Raw genomic sequence first — 20,566 nt, forward strand, 5'->3', positions numbered from 1 at the left:
TTTTATTATTATTATTATTATTATTATTATTATTAATACATTTATTACCAATCTTCCACTAGCTGTATGCTTGTATAATAATACATCCCTATATATCCCTCTAATATCCCATCCTTGGGGCCCATTGGCATAATACATCCCTTCTCCACATCACTTTTGTTGTTCCAATGACCAGTGATTTTTTTGAGCGACAAGTGATCGTTTCCGGGATCTCACATCATGGGTACATGCTCACGATTACACAAACTACGTTTAGTGGCACAGCAATTACAACTGTCACAACAAATCCGATCTTTGAGATCACCGACGACTCCTGCGCAAGTTCACGCTCGTTGTGTGTAGTTATGCGTTCCTGGGGGTTGGAAGATGGATCAGGGAATGCTCTTCGTTGGGAGGCGTTGCTGTGAGGTTCCCCAATCCATCTTCAGGTGAGTATTCAGCTCAACTCACATCACGCATCTCCAATGCTTTCCAGGCTTCACTCACATTATACATCCACCAGACTCTCACCAAACCCGCTCACTCACATTACACATCTCACTAACATCGCCTCTCAAATGCCTCATTTACCAATCCATCTCCTGACTCCCTAAAGATTCCTCACATATTATACATTCTCCTAAATACTTTATTCTTTAATACCTGTGAGAACCTTTCTTTACAATCCTCTAGCAGAGGCCTGGACTGTGCAGAGCCAAGGGTAGGCCAGGAAGTGTTCAGAATTAGCTAGGATAGGTTTTATGGGTCCTTATTTTAACACAAGTTAGCCTGCTATGGTCATTTGGGACAGCAATGTTCTTTTCATTATCGGTTTGCATAATTTTATCTGTCAATGCAGCCATGGTGGGGGAGGGTCTGCAGAGGTCTGTTATGGTTATCTGGTGGTGAGAGGACCTGCCCTTGGTGGCAGTGCCTTAGTTATGGGGGGAGGACCTTCATTTATAGGGGAGTTCATGTCCTCTGTGGCGCTCCTTCAGTTATGGTAAACGTCCTGCCTGTGGTGGCAGCCCTTCAGTTATAGTGTCATCTGTTGATGAGGAAGGACCTGCCCTCTATGGCGGCCCTTCAGTCTTGTACATGTATTGGACAGTGATGGTTAAGAGTACAGTCGTCCGAGTCAGTGTTTGTGTCTGGGGGGCAGACACTCATAGTCTTGGCGACCTCTGCATCCCCTCCCTCTGGTCTTTTGGTACATTGTTAATTAGTTAATATATACATTTATAATCGCTTTAAGACCTATGAGAGAAAAGTGCTATAGAAAGGTTATTGTTATATCCAACTGGGCAGTCCTTGTGAGGTATTTAGCTGAGGAGGTCAGTGGGATTGTGGTACATATTGTAGTGGTAACCAGGCTCTTTGGTAATACCCACATCATGGATTTACTTATATAGACGTGTATGCAGGGAACTTCTTGACAACTGTGTGTTTTGGAGTTTGTACGACAACATTAATTAACCTCTGTAATTACTGCCATATTTAGGCCCCGAGAGGTAAGCATGTAGTCAGCAGGCCATACCTCCATCTGCTGGATTGCTCCAGACTTTGATCAGAGGCCGAGGCCTGGTATGCTGACCATATTGCTAGCAATCCCAACTCCCTATTCTTCTTTTTTGTACTTGTGTGACGATGTGTGTGTTGGATACATTGGTAATTACTGTGTACAGCATTTCTGAGGAGAAAAGCCCCTGACAGCCGGCAGCTTGCTCCTGTTGGTGTGAAAGATGAAAAGCTTTTTTTTGGTAGTTGCTGTAGGCTATCTCAACTCATCCTGCTTCTCCTCCCCTCCCTTTTCTTCTGCTCAACAGACACGCTCCACCTTAGGCTCTAGGGCACAAGCTGCGCCAGATGAGGGATGGCTGTACAGAGCAACCAGTAGCTGCCTGGCCCGGCCATGTGACCAAGTGTGTCAGCTGTCAAGCAGAGGAGAATGTCATCAAGTAATTACCTGTCTACTTGCTTTACCCACAGGGTGAATAGGAGACACACAGAAAGACAGTTGAAAAGACTAAAAGAGAAAACAAAAAAAACAAACAAGGAAAACTTCAGATTTAAAGTTTCAGGTCCTTTGGCAGTTGTATTCCACATGTAACGAATCAAAACACAACTGTGTTCTTTAATGTCTGGACTTCAGACACACCGCTACCTTTAACGTCCACAATATGTTCAGCAAATGGCAACTTGTCAGCGCTCGCCCTTTTCTAAATTTACACTGCTATCGATCTCAGGATTTTATACTGTATATAAAATGCACTGTATCTAAACTCTTTGTAGAGTATATCAAATTGGGAAAAAGGTCAACCAGTCACCGGAAAAAGGATCTAAGTACAGACTAGTAACACTTTTTCAGTTTTTTTTTTTTTTTGTACCATGGATGAAAAATGTGTAATTTCTCTCATCTTTCCTCACACTCTTTCTCTGGGTAACAGTAAAAAAGGGCGCAGGAGGCTAGTGGACAAATCGGGCGCCGCCATTCACTCCCATAATAAATATCGTTTACTGGGCGCGGGACAGGAAAAAAGGGCGCCCGAGAATAATAACGTTTTCCAGAGGCGCCCGAAGATTTTTAATGTTTTATAACTGCTTGTGATGATTTACATTTCCTATTTCAATAAAACATTATTTTGAATGTTATCCCTTACTGTTTGTAAAACATTGTTATTCACAAAATAAAGCGATCAGTACGTAACGTAAATTGTAATATATTTTATCCCTTACTGTTTCTAAAACATTATTCTACACACAATACAGTGATAACTAAGGAGGGTCTTAGGTTTAGGCACCACCAGGGGGGGTCTTAGGTTTAGGCACCACCAGGGGGGTCTTAGGTTTAGGCACTAATACGAATACGGGGGTCTAGGGGTTAGGGGTAGGCACAGGGAGGGTTACTTACTATTTTTTTTTTAAACGTTATTATACATTTCACTTTTTAAACGGAACATTAACGTTTTCACAATTGCCGATTTCATGCACATTATTTAATGATTTATAACTTTATAAAACATTTTTTAAACTAAATATAGTACATTATATTTTTAAATGTTATCTATGTTTATCATTTAAAACCCCGCGCCCTTTTTTCCCAGCGCCCTTTTTTAACGTACGCCTCTCTCTGTCTCTCTTCTGTCTGTTTCCCAGCCCTCTGACCACCCTTCTCTGTCTCTCTCTGCCCTCTCACACTCATTTTCTCTCTCTTTTTCCCTGGGTGATAGTCAATTGACCCACTCCATGGACTGATGATGGATTTTCTTGAACAATAATAATAATAATAAAAAAAAATATTGCATCTTTCGGTTTTCTCTCGCTCTCTCAGGCATTTTTCATATGCAGGTTAAACCTGCCTTGTGTTACCCTATTTTGCCACAAGGGGGCTCAAAAGCAATGACAGTCTATGAAGACTTTTGCACTTATTGCACTGGAAGTATCTGATCTGACGCACGGGGCAAAAGTGCGTTACCACAAGCACCGCGCTTAATGCAATGCAAGTCTACAGGCGACGCACATAGTGTAAACAATGGAGCATAGTGCATCGCAGCACGCATTCGCGCATGGACGAGAATCATAGGGACGTAATTTCTGCCCTGCAGGGAGTATGTCACTGAGCGCACTTTGACACAAGGTCATAGGTTTGTTACTTTTTGTGTTGCGGGTGGATGCGGCAGAAATATAGCATCCCAATAGCAACGCAAAAAAAAAAATTGTCGTAAAACCATCCTCAATCACACCTCCCTCCTCCATACCACCCCGATTATGATCTTGGGTTGCTGCAGATTAAGGCCACATACACACATCAGACCATAGTCTTTTGAAAATGCAAGATCACAGACCAATTTTACCCCCTTCCATGTAGTATGAGAGCCATACCTTCACAGTCTTTTCTATGGAGCTGAACTCCCCATCAGAAAAAAATCTTTGCAAGATGCTGCACACACAGATGCTGTACAGACACAAAAGATTAGTATCTGCAAAAGATCTGTTCCTGCCAAAAATCCGTTCCTGCAAATTGCATTCATAGTCTATGAGATCTGCAGATCATCATACACACATGATTTAACTGACATTCATCTGCAGATCAGACAATCATCTGCAGATCTGAAAATCCATCCAGGTGGATCTGATCTGCAGATGAATGTCTGTTAAACAAGGTGTGTATGACAATCTGCAGATATCATAGACTATGAATGCATTTTGCAGGAACGGATCTTTTGCAGGAACAGATCTTTTGCAGATACTGATCTTTTGAATGTCTACAGCATGTTTGTGTGCAGCATCTTGCAAAGATTTCTGTCTGATGGGGAGTTCAGCTCCATATAATAGACTGTGTAGGTATGGCTCTCATAGTACATGGAAGGGGGTAAAATTGGTCTGTGATCTTTCATTTTCAAAAGACTATGGTCTGATGTGTGTATGAGCCTTAAGTTACAAGATCCCACTACATGCATTGATATAATTATTAAGAATTAGAAAAATGAGTCAGCCCACAAGCAGTGGTATAGCAATAGAAGATGCAATGGTTGTTGCTTAAGGCCTCCCAGAGCCAAGGCGCCCTCATGAATTTACCACACTCCTTGTTCTCTGTTTCCTTGTCACTATAACAGGATCTGAAAGAAATCGTCATGGGGTCACAATCAACATTAAAAAATAACGTTTGTTTTAATGAGACACTAAAGCAAAAAAAAAAAAAAATGATTTGTATGTGTAGTACAGCTAAGAAATAAAGCTGGAGCAGAGGCATAAGTCTAATATTGTTTCCAGTACAGGAAGAGGTAAGAAACTCCAGTTGTTATCTATGCAAAAGAGCCATTGACGGCTTTCAAAGCGGCAGAGAGCTCTGTCTTCTGAAGCTTGTTATCTCAACTGTCACTCACTGTATTTTCTTTTTCTCTCTAGAGGACAGTTCAAAAGCTCACTGGCCTGCTCTGTAAAATCATTTAGAATGCTGAGTAGTGTGTAAACTGCAAATATTAGAGAATGATGCAATGTTATAAAAAACACTATATAACTAAAAATAAAAATATGAGAATATTTTCTTTGCTAATAATGTTCTAGTAATTATCCGTACTACACAACCAATTCATGATATCATCATTTTTATTTGCTTCAGTGTCTCTTTAAAGAGGAACTCCAGTGAAAATAATGTAGTAAAAAAAAGTGCTTCATTTTTTACCATAATTATGTATAAATGATTTAGTCAGTGTTTGCTCATTGTAAAATCTTTCCTCTCCCAGATTCACATTCTGACATTTATTACATGGTGACATTGTTACTGTGGGCAGGTTATTTAGCTGTTTCTAGCTGCTCTGTCTGTTACAGATAGCTAATAACAGCTATTTCCTGTCTCTGAACATTGTTACATTGTGGCAGTTTGCCCAGAGTACCGCGGTACTCAGAGCTTCTTGTGGGAGGGGTTTCAGCACAAAATCAGTCACACAGCGCCCCCTGATGGTCTGTTTGTGAAAATCATTGTCTTTCTCATGTAAAATGGGGTATCAGCTACTGATTGGGAAAAAGTTCAATTCTTGGTTGGAGTTTCTCTTTAAAGAGGCACTGTAATGACATTTAGTAAATTGCAATAAATTATTCAAGATACCCAGCACAAGAAACACTTCCTATTGCTATATATTGCTGTTTATTGGCCCCACCTGACCCTCCCAGTGATGTAAAACCTAGGCTGATTAGCTATGTGGAATTCTCCCCCAGGGCATTCTGGGAGACCTGGTATATTTTGTACTGGATTCAGAACTCTCAGTAACCAAACATTTGGCAGAGATCCCCTGCGAAAACTAAAGATGTCACCACCTGTGATAACTTTCAGAAAGTAAAATCAGGGTGAGAAAAGATTTTACAATGGGCGAACACTGACTAAATCATTTATACCAGATTATTGTAAAAAAAAAAAGAAAAAAAAAAAAAGAAGTTGTATTCATTACATTATAAGTCGACCCCCCAAATTTGACCCTCACAAGGTGGATTTTTTCAATTATTCAAGTATAAGTCTATATGTAATTATATGTAAGCCAGCCAGGTATGTGCCTCCAGTATAGGTAGCCAGTATTGTTACCCCCAGTATAGGCTAGGCAGGTAGGTGCATCCAGTGTGTGTAGCAAGGTATAGTTGCCCCCAGTATAGGTAGGCAGCCAGGTATAGTTGTCCCCAGTATAGGAAGGTAGCTAGTATAGTTGCCCCTAGCATAGGTAGGTAGCCAGTATAGTTGCCCCTAGCATAGGTAGGTAGCCAGTATAGTTGCCCCTAGCATAGATAGGTAGCCAGTAAAGTTGCCCCTAGCATAGGTAGGTAGCCAGTATAGTTGCCCCTAGCATAGGTAGGTAGCCAGTATAGATGCCCCAGCATTGATAGGCAGCCATGTATAGTTGCCCCCAGTATAGAAAGGTAGCCAGTACAGTTGCCCTTGGCATACGTAAGTAGCCAGTATAGATGCCCCAGCATTGATAGGCAGCCAGGTATAGTTGCCGCCAGTATAGGAAGGTAGCCAGTACAGTTGCCCCCATGTATAGGCTGCAGCAGTGGGGAGAGCGGGCATGGAGGCAAACATCTCACTTATCTTCCATCTACTTCCTCTCCCAGGCATCCCATGTGCTGATACCAGCGTCTCCTGTGATGACATCATCACAGGAGAGACGCTGGTATCAACACAAGGGGATGAGTGGTAGATGGAAGATAGAGGCTGTGGAAGGTGCGATGTTTGCCTCCATGCTGCCTGCTCTCCGTTACCACATCCACCGCTGGGCACAGTCTGCTCTCTTCTTCTCGCTTCTCCTCCACTCGCGCTGTAACTTCCGCTCCCGACGTCATGTGACATCGGAAGCCGGACCATCTCTGAAGGGGGTAGACGCGAGTGAGGTAGAAGAGAGGAAGAGAGAGGACACTGCGCCCAGTGATGGATGGTGAGTATCCCCTCCACACACACACCCTACATCCATACCCCACCCCCCACCCCACACAGTCTGTAAGTCACAAAATGTAGGACTATGTGACTATAAGTCGACCCCCCCACTTTTGTACTTTGGGTCAGTCCTAAATTTTCTACTTGGCGCCTCTGTTACCGTATTACCAATTGTCTAGTCCACCCTTGGTGGAGGGGTGTATCCCCACTTTCCTGTCTACAGAGAGCGACTTCTTAGACCTGAGCAGGGTCAGGTCATAATTATCCTCGCCTGCCTATTCAGTGGTTGCCTCAGCGGCGACCCAGTCTTGTGAGTATATATATATATCACGTTCCTTTACATCAGATACCACCACACTAACATACTACACCATATTGGGCTCTCGGTTTCCCTCTCTCCAAGCTATAGTTGTATTCATTAAGTAATTTTCAATACAATTCAGTAATTTGTGAATTTCTATAGAAAAAAAGCTCCACATTACTTCCTGCCAGTCAGTGGCCTTGTCAATGGGATGGTAACTGTAAGGCAGGGAACACACTTTACTTTTAGTTTTCTGAGTGCGTTTTTCTGCATACCAAGTGTGTTTCTATGCAGAAAAATGTGTGCGGTTTTTCACAGCAGCTGATGTAATTGATACAGAAAACTGACAAAATGTGCAGAATCATGATGCAGAATGTCAGGTTTTTTTCTGCATGCTAAAAACACATTAAGTGTGAACTAGCCCATTGATTAACATGAGTTCTCAGTTTTTCTGTGCAGAAAACTGTCAAGTGTGTTCCCTGCCTCAGAGTTATCTTTCTTTCCACAAGTCAAACAACATAAAAATTCTGACAAAAATGGATTACGGGATGCAGTGACGTACCTACCATAAGGCTACAGGTGCTCACAGCCCCGGGTGTAGCCATGGTTAAGAGTGCCGCTGTGGTGCTGCTCAGCCACTGTGTTCTTCCACCTGGGACCTTTTTCATAGTTTGGGCAACAATAGCAGCAGGCAGTGCATGGTACTGTACTACTTACTACACTAGATGTAGAACCCCTTCCCCTTCCTGTCCCATGGGCAATGTGTTTCCTTGTTCTCTACACACAAGCCTGCAGTGAGTGAATGTGCAGAGCAGCAGGGTGAGTAGAGAGAATGATTGCTGTGCTGCAGCTGGGACATTAGCAGGGAAAGGTGGCAGGATGTATTTAGTGCTTCAGAAGTTGACTATCATTAGTAGCCATGTGCACTGGCTGCTGTAATACCAGAGTGCCCTTTAGTATTGATTATTTATCCTGATCAGAGTAATTAATCAATATTGCAGGGCAGTCTGCTGTTGTAGAAGCCAGTGATACAGGTGCTGACAGCCGACTTCTGTAGTGAGCAGAGAAACAAGCTTCTGGCAATTTAGATTAGCTAGATTAGCTTGATTACAGGTAATCTTATCTCTTTTCCAAGCTCCCCCTCCCACCCTGTTGTCTTCTCCTATGACCCTTTCCTATTTTCAGATTTCAGTGGCTCCTTTTAACAGCATGTTCCTGCCAAACTGCACTCTTTCCTGCCATTTCTCCTCTCCCAACAGACTCTCTGTCTTGTGCCTCTACCTCCTTACCCTCACCCCCTCCTCCTATGCATCCCCCCCTTCCGTATGTCCTCCTTTTCTAACTGTCCTCAGAGGAGCTCACAATCTAATTCTACCAAATTCATAGTCTAATGTCGTACCATATTATTATTGTGTATTTATATAGCACTGACTTATTCTGCAGCATTATATAGAGTACAGTGTTTCATAATGTTTAACTCCGTCCACAACCTGACCACTCCTTTTCACCAAAAATTTGCAGCAACATGCTCCCCTCCTTCGGCACCCCAACCCGTCAACCCTCCCATCAATATTTTTTTTTTGGGGGAGGGAGGAGTTGTCTGTAAATAATCAGCACCGGGTGTCAAATTCCCTAAGTATGCCACTCATGGGAAGTAGCATCAAAATAAGTCCTCATTCTGCTCCCCTCTCCTCATGCAGCTGCAGTGGTGATGCAGAAGTTCTGTACCTCCTCACACTAGAGCAAGGAGGTGACCCGGCATTAGGGGAAGGGGCGGAGCTGGTGCCAGCTTACACGCTGTAGTTCTGCCCTCCCCTGGATGCGCACCTGCTTAATTTTGTTATTACACTGTGCTGTGTGGCACTGTAGGGGATCAAGGTCCGACACGTTGATCCACATAGGATGATGCCATGCTGGTCTAAATCCGGCAATGGCACCCCTAGTGACCGCCAAAATGCATACACATTTATAATACGTGGTGCAGCAGCGGAGCGGTGGGCCAGCAGCAACCAATGAGCTCCATCTGGCAGCAGCCAAACCTATGCAGGAAAAGGCCAATGTCAGATGTAGTCTGACATAGGAGTACAAAAGGGTTAAATTACTTTTTACTTAATACATATATATATATATATATATATATATATATATATATATATATATATATATATATATATAGATAGATAGATAGATAGATAGATAGATAGATATAGATATATATATAGATATATATATATAGATAGATAGATAGATAGATAGATAGATAGATAGATAGATAGATAGATAGATGGATGGATAGATAGATAGATATTGTATTATAGAACTGGATTTCTCATATGTTCCTCAAGTTCAGTTGTAAAGCGAGTGAGCACATGTTTGTGAGAGAGCCTTAAACGTTTATGACAGAGGCGGCTCAATTTACACAGCACTCTCTCCTCATCAGGCCATCACCAGGCTGGTAAATGTCCCCATCTTGTCCAGTCTTGGAGATCAATTAAAACAACATTTACGTAACATATGGCTTCTTCAGGTCACAATGTGGCAATGAAATGAGCAGCAGTGGTCAGAATAGCCTTAGGAGATAAACAACAATACAGGAGGAAAGTTGTATACGGATGCTACACCACAGTAGAAAATGCCTTGTAACAATACAATAGAGCAGTTAAAGGCTACAGATGGGGGGAGTTCACATTAAGTTTAGCCAGGGAGTGAAAAGTTTATGACCCTGAACATATATTACACATGTCCACTAGAGCTAGAGAATCAGTAAACCTAAAACACAACTTTATGTGAATGGATCACCAGTATCATGTAATATATGTAAGCAGGCCAAGTATATCAAATGAATGACTATTTCTCATCATACCGGGCAATGATATGGTACCTGCAGTTAGCCCTTGTCCCAATCCAGTGGACTGGAAAGTTTTGCTGCTGATGTGCATAAAATAGAGGCACGAGTAAAAATGGGCGCCGGGTGAAGCCGATATAAGTGTAAGGTTGCATTCACAGTGGGGCGTTATGGTCACACGTTATAAAGTCTTATAATGCAGCTTACCGTACTGCAATGGGCCATTCACAGTGCGACGTTAAAGTTGTGTAGGAAAAAAATGTTGCCTTCTGGTAACTTACTGCTTGCAGTGCGTTACCTCTTAACGCAGACGCATTGCGACTTTAACGTCGCATTAAAACACAACGTCCCACTGTGAATACAGCCTAAATGATAAATACCGGTGTGAACCAAATGAAAACCAAATGAAAACAAAAAATATTTACACTGTCAATGATGTTAGTAAAAAATTGGGAAATGCTACTGATATTTTCAACCACTAGCCGACGGCTAAAGGCAATCGGCGTAAAGATCTGGGGTGGGGATTTGCAGGAGATCGCGTGCGCCGATGAGCGTGCATCTCCGCTTGGATGACGGTGCTCCGCTCTGCCATCAGTCTCCCAGCGGCGATCGACGCTAGGAGACAATTAGATGATGCCGTCTAATAACACTGTAACAGCGCTGCGATCTAAGGCAGAGCTGTACTGGGGACAGCTGTGTCACTCAGCTGTCCCCTCTGGCAGCACAAAAGCGATCAGCTCTCATAGGCTGAAGCCTATGACAGCCGATCACTGTCATTGGGTATCAGGGGGAGGGAGGGCATTAAAAAAAAAGATAAAATAGCAAAATGTATTTAAAAAATAAACAAAGAAATACTTGTTTCTGGTGTGATTCAAACACTACTGCAGTCAGACAGACCAGACAGGCTGCCAGGCAACCGTTATGGATTAAAAGGAAATAAATATTGCAGCCTCCATATACCTCTCACTACAGTTGTCCTTTAAGGGGTTAACTACAATTAAACCTAACCCTATTCTCACACAGAACCCTCCACCCTCCGATGCCTAACCCTAAAACCCCCCTTCCTGGCGCAGTGCCTAACCATAAAATCCCCATTCCTGATGCCTAATCCTTAACCCCCCCCCCCCCCTCTTCCTAACCTTATCATTTTTAAAACAATACATTTCAAAATGATACATTTTCAAACACTGTAACTTTCTATTTTTCAGAATGATAAAAATTTCTGCTTTTGGCACTCATTTGCCAATATTTGCATTAGCGTCTAAGGCGGCGCCCAAATCATCTATTAGCCGCAGGTGCACAATTTTCCTGCTTCCTTGCTGCTGTTGTTCTCTAATGATAATCCAGTGTCACAGCTGTCTGCCCTACTATCTTTCCACTTACTATTTGGAGGCATAAACTTGCACATATGGCCAATCGGATTTTTGTAGTTTTACAAATGGGTCTGTAGAAAGATGCATGATGCCTTTAAGTCTCATAACTTTCTATAACTATGAGTAAGGTGGATAAAATGTTATATTTCAAGATGTTTTAACATTTACTGTAGAGGAATGGCCATGTATTACAATGGTCTGGATCTTGCAATATTAATGTGATCTTGCCTATCGTGAGACTGAAGCTATGTACCCAAGTTGCAATTTTCCTGGCGATTTTTGCGACGACCGATGATTCTCACTAGTGTTGGGCGAACACCTAGATGTTCGGGTTCGCGAACGTTCGCCGAACATCGCCGCGATGTTCGGGTGTTCGCGCCGAACTCCGAACATAATGGGAGTCAATGGGGACCCGAACTTTCGTGCTTTGTAAAGCTTCCTTACATGCTACATACCCCAAATTAGCAGGGTATGTGCACCTTGGGAGTGGGTACAAGAGGAAAAAAATATTTGAAAAAGAGTTTTTAGTTTTTGAGAAAATTGATTGTAAAGTTTCAAAGGAAAAACTGTCTTTTAAATGTGGAAAATGTCATGTTTCTTTGCACAGGTAACATGCTTTTTGTCGCCATGCAGTCATAAATGTAATACAGAGAAGAGGTTCCAGGAAAAGGGACCGGTAACGCTAACCCAGCACCAGCAGCAGCACACGTGATGGAACAGGAGCAGGCGCAGGAGGAGAAGGCCATGCTTTTTGAGACACAACAACCCAGGCCTTGCATGAGGACAAGAAGCGTGCGGATAGCATGCTTTTTACCGCCATGCAGTCATAAATGTAATAAAGATAAGAGGTTCAATAAACAGGGACCGGGCGTCAACGCTAACCCAGCAGCAGCAGACGTGATGGAACAGGAGGAGGCGCAGGAGGAGAAGGCCACGCTTTCAGGAGCAACTCAGGCCTTGCATGAGGACAAAAAAATGTGTGCGCAAAGCAATGCAATGAGTAGTTTTCAGGACACAATGGGCTAATCGGAGGAGCTATTCCCACCCCCACAATCTTCTACCTGTGAAAGGTCAATGGAACAGCCACAAATGTTGTGCCCGGATTCACAACCTTTTTCTGTGGAAAATGCACCTCGCACTGAAATGCAAGGCGAGGCCGAGGATGAACATGACGTCAACAACTCAACATGACGCAAAATGGGGGTGGAACAGAAAGCTGCTTTCAATGTTTTGAAGGCCTTAATTGCCTCCGGTGGCCAGTTAGATGCATCATTCATCACACCCAAATCCCAGAGCAATGTGTGCAGGAATTTGAATCGCAGGAGGTGTACCAAGATCATCTGGACAAGTGACCAAGTGACCAAGTGACAAGTGACCAAGTGAAAAGTGACAAAGTGACCAGTGACAAAGTGACAAAGTGACAAAATGACAAAGTGACAAGTGACAAAGTGACAAGTGACAAAGTGACAAGTGACAAAGTGACAAGTGACAAAATGACAAAGTGACCAGTGACAAAGTGACAACTGAGAGGTTGTTCTGGGGAGCTCCACTGCACTCAGTCGCATATGAGGAGAGGTCTCGTCGGGACTGCTGATCCTCCTCAGCTTGCTCAAAGCCTTGAGGGTTCCTGAAGATCCTCTGCTTGGAGTTCGCCGGGGTTCAGCTTGGTGTCGGGGTCGGCGGCGTCCTCCTCACTCCAACGTGGCAGATCTTCTGTTGAAGGAAAAAAAAAAAAAAATTGTTAAAAGTCCAGTACTGCTTCTGAAGGACTCACCAAGAGATGCAGGAGCGCTTTAATCTAGCGCACCATCGCTCGCTGGGTGATGTCCCTCCCTACGCGCTGGAATTCTACGCTGCACATGCTAGCACGCTTTTGTGCAGTGCCGAGGCGCATTCCAGCAGCTAGCTACCAAGCTTCTGTGGATCTGATTGGGCCACCATGTTGGATCTCTGCCAAGTCCTCCAAAATTTTGAGCAATCCACGTTGCTTGTGAGTGAGCAGTGACAACTCTACAGGCAGCATTACAATACCACTGCTGTGTTTACTGAAGAAATCAATGTTGAAGATGGAAACCGCTGGCATGATGCAAGTGGGGGATTCTGAAGATGAAAACGATCAGCGTGATGATACCAACATCAGGCAACCTGCCTCAGGAAACGCTGGTCCCAGCTATGACAAAGAACAGGAGGAGGAACAGCTGGAGTTGGAGCAGGAATTGGATGCCCCCACTGCCGAGGGACAGAGCGGTGCACGTTGGACTTCCACAATTTAGCGGGAATGGACAGCAGAAGAGGAAGAAAGTGATGCTGGTGACGAATATGGTGCATCACAACAATCACAACGCTCACAAGAACATGAAGACAGAGGAGTCTGGCAGGACTCTATGGCACACATGGCTCAATTCATGCTAGACTGCATTGAACGCAGCCCGCGCATTATTCACTATTCATTATTATTCATTATTCTGGAATCTGGACAACACCAATTACTGGGTTTATACCCAGTTTATACAAACACAATGTTAAAAAACTGATTGAAGAAAGTGTCAGACAGGTCAAAAATGGAACAATTCCAGCAGGCCCTTGAGGATGGAGACTTTAGAGAGGAGATTGACATCCTCCTCCTTCTCTAGCCAGTTGTACGCCGACAGACTGACTTCAGCAAACCCAGGAGGACCAGGAGGGCAGCAAAGAACACAAGCTGCTGCTAGTGCCGAAAAGGGAATGGTATTGGCAGTGTCCTTGGAGTGGGAACATTTTCTGACACCCATGCAGCAGCCCACAGAACAGCAATCGGGCAGTTCCACGTCCTCCAACACCAATCGCCTGGAGAAGATGGTCAAGGTCCAGGACTACATGTCAGATGGCGTAGCTGTGTTGAACAATCCATCTGCAGACAGACGGTGAGTGTGACAGGCAGCACAGAAGGACCATGGCAACTCACTCATAGTACCACAGTTTGATAGTGCTGCCCAAAAAATTATATGGATCCGTGGACCCGGGCACTGCGGGCAGTACTGGGAAGTGGGAACGCAGATTTTAGTACCTAAACACACGATACAACATGTTTTCCGGGGTCGGACTCTGAGGCACATACAGATGGTCCCGATCATCATCCTCATCATACAACTCTTCTCCTAAGTCTGACCCACCCACCACCTCTGCCACCCCAACATCCCCAGACACAGACCCCTCATCGTCCTCAACATTAACTTGGGATGCTGGCCTGAGCCAGACCTCCTCCTCCACATCAGGCCCCATCATCTCCTCAATGGCAGCCCTCATTAATCGCTCTGGCGATGGACCGATGGACACAACGTTCTCCTCCGGGGAGGGCTGCTGCTGACCACTGGCTGCTGGGGTGGATGTTATAGCTTGCGTGGGGCGTTGGCTGTTGCTGTTGTTGGGAGTGCTGCTCACAGCAGAGGTCTCTGAGGAACTCATGGTGAGCTCATATAGTGGTTGGCGGTGAGTGGAGTATTACTGATCCCAGCAATATACACACTGACTGGCAGAGTACGCAATGCTATATAGTCTGGCTGAGCGGTGTACACAGAGTGGCAGTAAACAATGCTATATAGTCTGGCTGAGCCGTGTACACAGAGTGGCAGTAAACAATGCTATATAGTCTGGCTGAGCGGTGTACACAGAGTGGCAGTACACACAATGCTATATAGTCTGGCTGAGCCGTGTACACAGAGTGGCAGTACACACAATGCTATATAGTCTGGCTGAGCGGTGTACACAGAGTGGCAGTACACACAATGCTATATAGTCTGGCTGAGCCGTGTACACAGAGTGGCAGTACACACAATGCTATATAGTCTGGCTGAGCCGTGTACACAGAGTGGCAGTAAACACAATGCTATATATAGCGTGGCTGAGCGAGGTACACAGTGGCAGTACACACAATGCTATATAGTCTGGCTGAGCCGTGTACACAGAGTGGCAGTAAACACAATGCTATATATAGTGTGGCTGAGCGAGGTACACAGTGGCAGTAAACAATGCTATATATAGTGTGGCTGAGCGAGCGGTGTACTACTGTTCCCAGCAGCGACACACAATGACTGGGGGGGACCCTGGCTAGCGTGGCTGGAGAGCGAACTACCCTGCCTGCCTACCCAAAGCTAAACCCACAGAGAAATGGCGGAGATATGACGTGGTTCGGGTATTTATTTACCCGAACCACGTGACCGTTCGGCCAATCAGACCGCGTTCGGGTCCGAACCACGTGACCCGTTCGGCCATGCGCTCTTAGTTCGGCCATGCGGCCGAACGGTTTGGCCGAGCACCATCAAGTGTTCGGCCGAACTCGAACATCACCCGAACAGGGTGATGTTCTGCAGAACCCGAACAGTGGCGAACACTGTTCGCCCAACACTAATTCTCACCACTCTTCTGCCACTGGCTTCGCAGCCAAAAATAACCATACTGACTGGAGCAAAGCAGTAGGCAGTAGAGCACTTGGCCCCGGTTTAGCACCAAATTTCACTGGTCTCCTGTGCCAGCCCCTTAGCTCCTGTTGCCATGGTTACTTCCGGCCAGTGCCTCTGATGTCATGAGAGGCGCTGGCTGGAAGTAGCCATGGTGATGGAATGAGAAGCCAGCAGCAGGAGAGCAGTGAGATTTGACGCTGGATCAGGGCATGTAAGTTAGAGCAGGGGGATCAGAGGTGACACACAAGGGGACAAGACGAGGTGACAAACGGGGCCCAGCGGTAACACACGGGGGATCAGAGGTTACATAGTTATTTGGGTTGGAAAAAGACATAGGTCCATCGAGTTTAACCAGGTGACACAGAGGAAAACTAGAGGTGGCACAGGGGACACAGAGGGGAACAAAAGAGGCACAGGGGGAACTGTGCTTTTCTTTAGATGGATACAATATTTTGATATTTATCTTAGGTGCATATACAATCGTACATATAAATATTGAAAGTTTACCATGTGCAAACAACAGGTGGAGTTCCAAAGCAAGGGAGATCTAGTACTAGAGTTAATAGTGTTATTTTGTTTGGTTTTACATATTAATTTATGTGCAAACATTTTGGTGAAAAATAACTCAAAGCTTACTTTGAGTTTGTGCAACTGTCCTGGATTTTATTTTTGTTAAAAAGTACACGCTTGAACACAGTCACCTAGAACATTAAAGTGAAAGTGAACACTAGTAACAAAGATAAATGTCTCATTTTTAGTTATATAGTTATAGCTTTTAGTTATGTAGCTTTTTGTTATAACATTGCATCATTCTCTTATATTTGCAGTTTACACACTATACAAGAAACAGTGAGAGACAGGTTGAGAAAAGTGCTTCAGAAAAGAGCACTGCTCTGTGACTAAATTAGTCAGAGAGCTCAGAGAAGCTCTTTTGCATAGATAACATTTGAAGTTTCTTAACTCTTCCTGTACTGGAAACAATATGAGACTCATACCTGTGCTGCCAATATTCTATTTCTTAGCTGTTCTACACATATAAATAATTATATCATACGTTTATTTTCATTTCAGATTCCCTTTAAAGGACAATTGAAGCTAGAGGGATATGGAGGCTGCCATATTTATTTCCTTTTAAAGTGATCCTTAGCTGAGAGGACTATGGATGTTTCCTTTTAAACAATACCAGTTGCCTGGCAGTCCTGCTGATCTCACTACTGGCTGAATCACACTCCTGAAACAAGCATGCAGCTAATCCAGTCTGACCTCAGTCAGAGCACCTGATCTGCATGCCTGTTCAGGGGCTATGGGTGAAAGTATTAGAGACACAGGATCAGCAGGAGAATCAGGCAACTGGTATTATTTTAAAAGGAAAAATCCATATCCTTCTCAGTTTAGGCTCCCTTTAAGCAATACCAGTTTCCTGGCTGCCCTGCTGATGCTCTGCCTCTGAGGGCCCGTTTCCACTATCGCAAATTCGCATGCGTTTGCCGCTAGAGTTGGGCCGAACCTCCGATTTTAGGTTCGCGAACCGGGTTCGCGAACTTTCGCGGAACGTTCGGTTCGCGTTAAAGTTCGCGAACCGCAATAGACTTCAATGGGGATGCGAACTTTGAAAAAAAAAAATAATTATGCTGGCCACAAAAGTGATGGAAAAGATGTTTCAAGGGGTCTAACACCTGGAGGGGGGCATGGCGGAGTGGGATACATGCCAAAAGTCCCCGGGAAAAATCTGGATTGGACGCAAAGCAGCGTTTTAAGGGCAGAAATCACATTGAATGCTTAATGACAGGCCTAAAGTGCTTTAAAACATCTTGCATGTGTATACATCAATCAGGTAGTGTAATTAAGGTACTGCTTCACACTGACACACCAAACTGTTCACTGAACAGAACAGGTATGCAGTGGCGGGTTCACAGAACAGGTATGCAGTGGCAGGATCAATGAACAGGTATGCAGTGGCAGGATCACTGAACACAATAGGTATGCAGTGGCGTGTTCACTAAACAGGTATACAGTGGCGGGTCCACTGAACAGAACAGGTATACAGTGGCGGGTCCACTGAACAGAACAGGTATACAGTGGCGGGTTCACAGAACAGGTATGCAGTGGCAGGATCACTGAACACAATAGGTATGCAGTGGCGTGTTCACTAAACAGGTATACAGTGGCGGGTCCACTGAACAGAACAGGTATACAGTGGCGGGTTCACAGAACAGGTATACAGTGGCGGGTCCACTGAACAGAACAGGTATACAGTGGCGGGTTCACAGAACAGGTATGCAGTGGCAGGATCACTGAACAGGTATGCAGTGGCAGGATCACTGAACAGGTATGGAGTGGCAGGATCACAGTACAGGTATGCAGTGGGCTGAGGGCTCACTGAACAGAACAGGTATGCAGTGGCAGGATCACTGAACAGGTATGCAGTGGCAGGATCACAGTACAGGTATGCAGTGGGCTGAGGGCTCACTGAACAGAACAGGTATGCAGTGGCAGGATCACTGAACAGGTATGGAGTGGCAGGATCACAGTACAGGTATGCAGTGGGCTGAGGGCTCACTGAACAGAACAGGTATGCAGCCAGGAAGAAGTTAAGCCTAACTAATCTTTCCCTATATGAGAGACTGCAGCAGCTCGCCCTACTCTCACTAATGCAGGCACACGAGTGGCCGTAATGGCCGCCGCTGCCTGCCTTATATAAGGGGGGGTGGGGCTCCAGGGGCTAGTGTAGCCTAATTGGCTACACTGGGCCTGCTGACTGTGATGTAGAGGGTCAAAGTTGACCCTCAGTGCATTATGGGGCGAACCGAACTTCTTCCGCAAAAGGTTCGCGTGCGGTACCCGCACGCGAACCACCTACGTTCGCGCGAACCACGTTCGCGCGAACCACGTTCGCCGGCGAACCGTTCGGCCCAACTCTATTTGCCGCATGCAAATTCGCATAGCCAATACAAGTGGATGGGACTGTTTCCACTTGTAAGGATTCCTTTGCGTTTTTCTGTGCAGAAAAAATCTGCACGGCAGAGCCATCAGAATTCGCATACCACATACCGCTATGCGAATACCATACAATGTATTTAATAGGGAATTTTGCATGCGGCATTGGTATGCAAATTTTCATGAGAATTTGCATGCGATTTTCGCATGGAATCAATGGAAAAGCACACAGGCACTGCTATGGTTAAATTCGCATACATCGCCATCCATGTGAAATCGTATGCAAATTTGCATGAAAATTCACATACAACCGTGTGCGAAATTCAGACATTACTGCTGCCAAACAGATCGGCAGGGTTGCCAGGCAACTGGTGTTGTTTAAAAGGAAATAAATATGGCGACCTCCATACTCTTCTCACTGCAGTTATCCTTTAACTTTTTAGCAACCCTCACTATAATCCAATATAACCCAGGCTGAAGTCGCTAACTTTTGCCAATTTATAACAGACAGCTTTAATCCATCCAAACCGGATCTACAAGACTGTAATCTGTAGTCCTGCCACTCCTTAGTAAATCAAACCCTTTTATATCTAATACTTTAAAAAGAACAATTAGTGAGCTTGCAAATAATAAGATGATCTATTTCCTCAGGGAATGAAGTACATTCACTGACAAGACAAGACTGCCTCCACCATGCTAGTCGTGTCCTATTGTAGAAACCTCTATTGTGGCCAGAAGTGTCAGCTGCTTGTCACCTATTGGATACAATTTCCTCACACACTTTCCTGCTGAGCAGATGAATATGTATCAGTTACATGCAGTGTGCTCTGGAGAGGGGGAGCTGACATTACATTTCTCCCTTCACACTGTCTGCTTATTTTAGACATTTTCTACATTTTTATCATAAAATAAAGAAGAAGGATAAAACAAAAACACAATGTTCACAACAGAGCTCACTATATTAAAGCGGACCTGAACTCCGAACTTCCTCTCTGCTCTAAAAGATACGCAACAGTGCACACAGTGCACATGTTGCATAAGGGTATAACACTGCACATTAAATGAAAGTGCAGCATGCTGTACGTTATACCCCTATAAAGCTGCGTTAGACTGCTTGCACACGCTCAATGACTAGCCACATGGCTAATTATTATTCACTGCACTGTGGTGACTCCTGGTGGGACTTGTAGTGTTGTCCGGATCATGAACAAATTGTTCATTTGATCCGGATCTTTTTTGTGAGTCGAATCATCCGGATCATCACAATGAAAGATTCGGTTCACAGTGGATGTCTGTCTGGAAGAAACAGGAACATACGGAATGTACAGTGCAGGGAAAGTCCTGTCCTGCTAGTCATTTCACCCCCAGTCTGCATCCCTAGTAAAATGATTCAAATGATTCGGTTCAAAGATCCGGATCTTTTCAATGATCCGATTCAAATGATGCGAATCCTTAAAAAGATCCAGACTTCCCATCACTATCCTGGAACGACTGCTTTGAGAGCTGCATACGGTGGCTCAATCTGACGTCCAACTTCAATACCACCACCAGTTGCATTAAAGGGAACCTAAACTGAGAGGGATATGGGTGTTTCCTTTTAAACAATACCAGTTGCCTGGCAGTCCTGCTGATCTCTATGGCTGTAATAGTGGCTGAATCACAGACCTGAAACAAGCATGCAGCTAATCCAGTCTGACTCCAGTCAGAGCACCTGATCTGCATGCTTGTTCAGGGGCTGTGGCTAAAAGTATTAGGGACACAGGATCAGCA

Source organism: Hyperolius riggenbachi, chromosome 8 (assembly GCF_040937935.1).
Source record: "Hyperolius riggenbachi isolate aHypRig1 chromosome 8, aHypRig1.pri, whole genome shotgun sequence".
NCBI lineage: Eukaryota > Metazoa > Chordata > Amphibia > Anura > Hyperoliidae > Hyperolius > Hyperolius riggenbachi.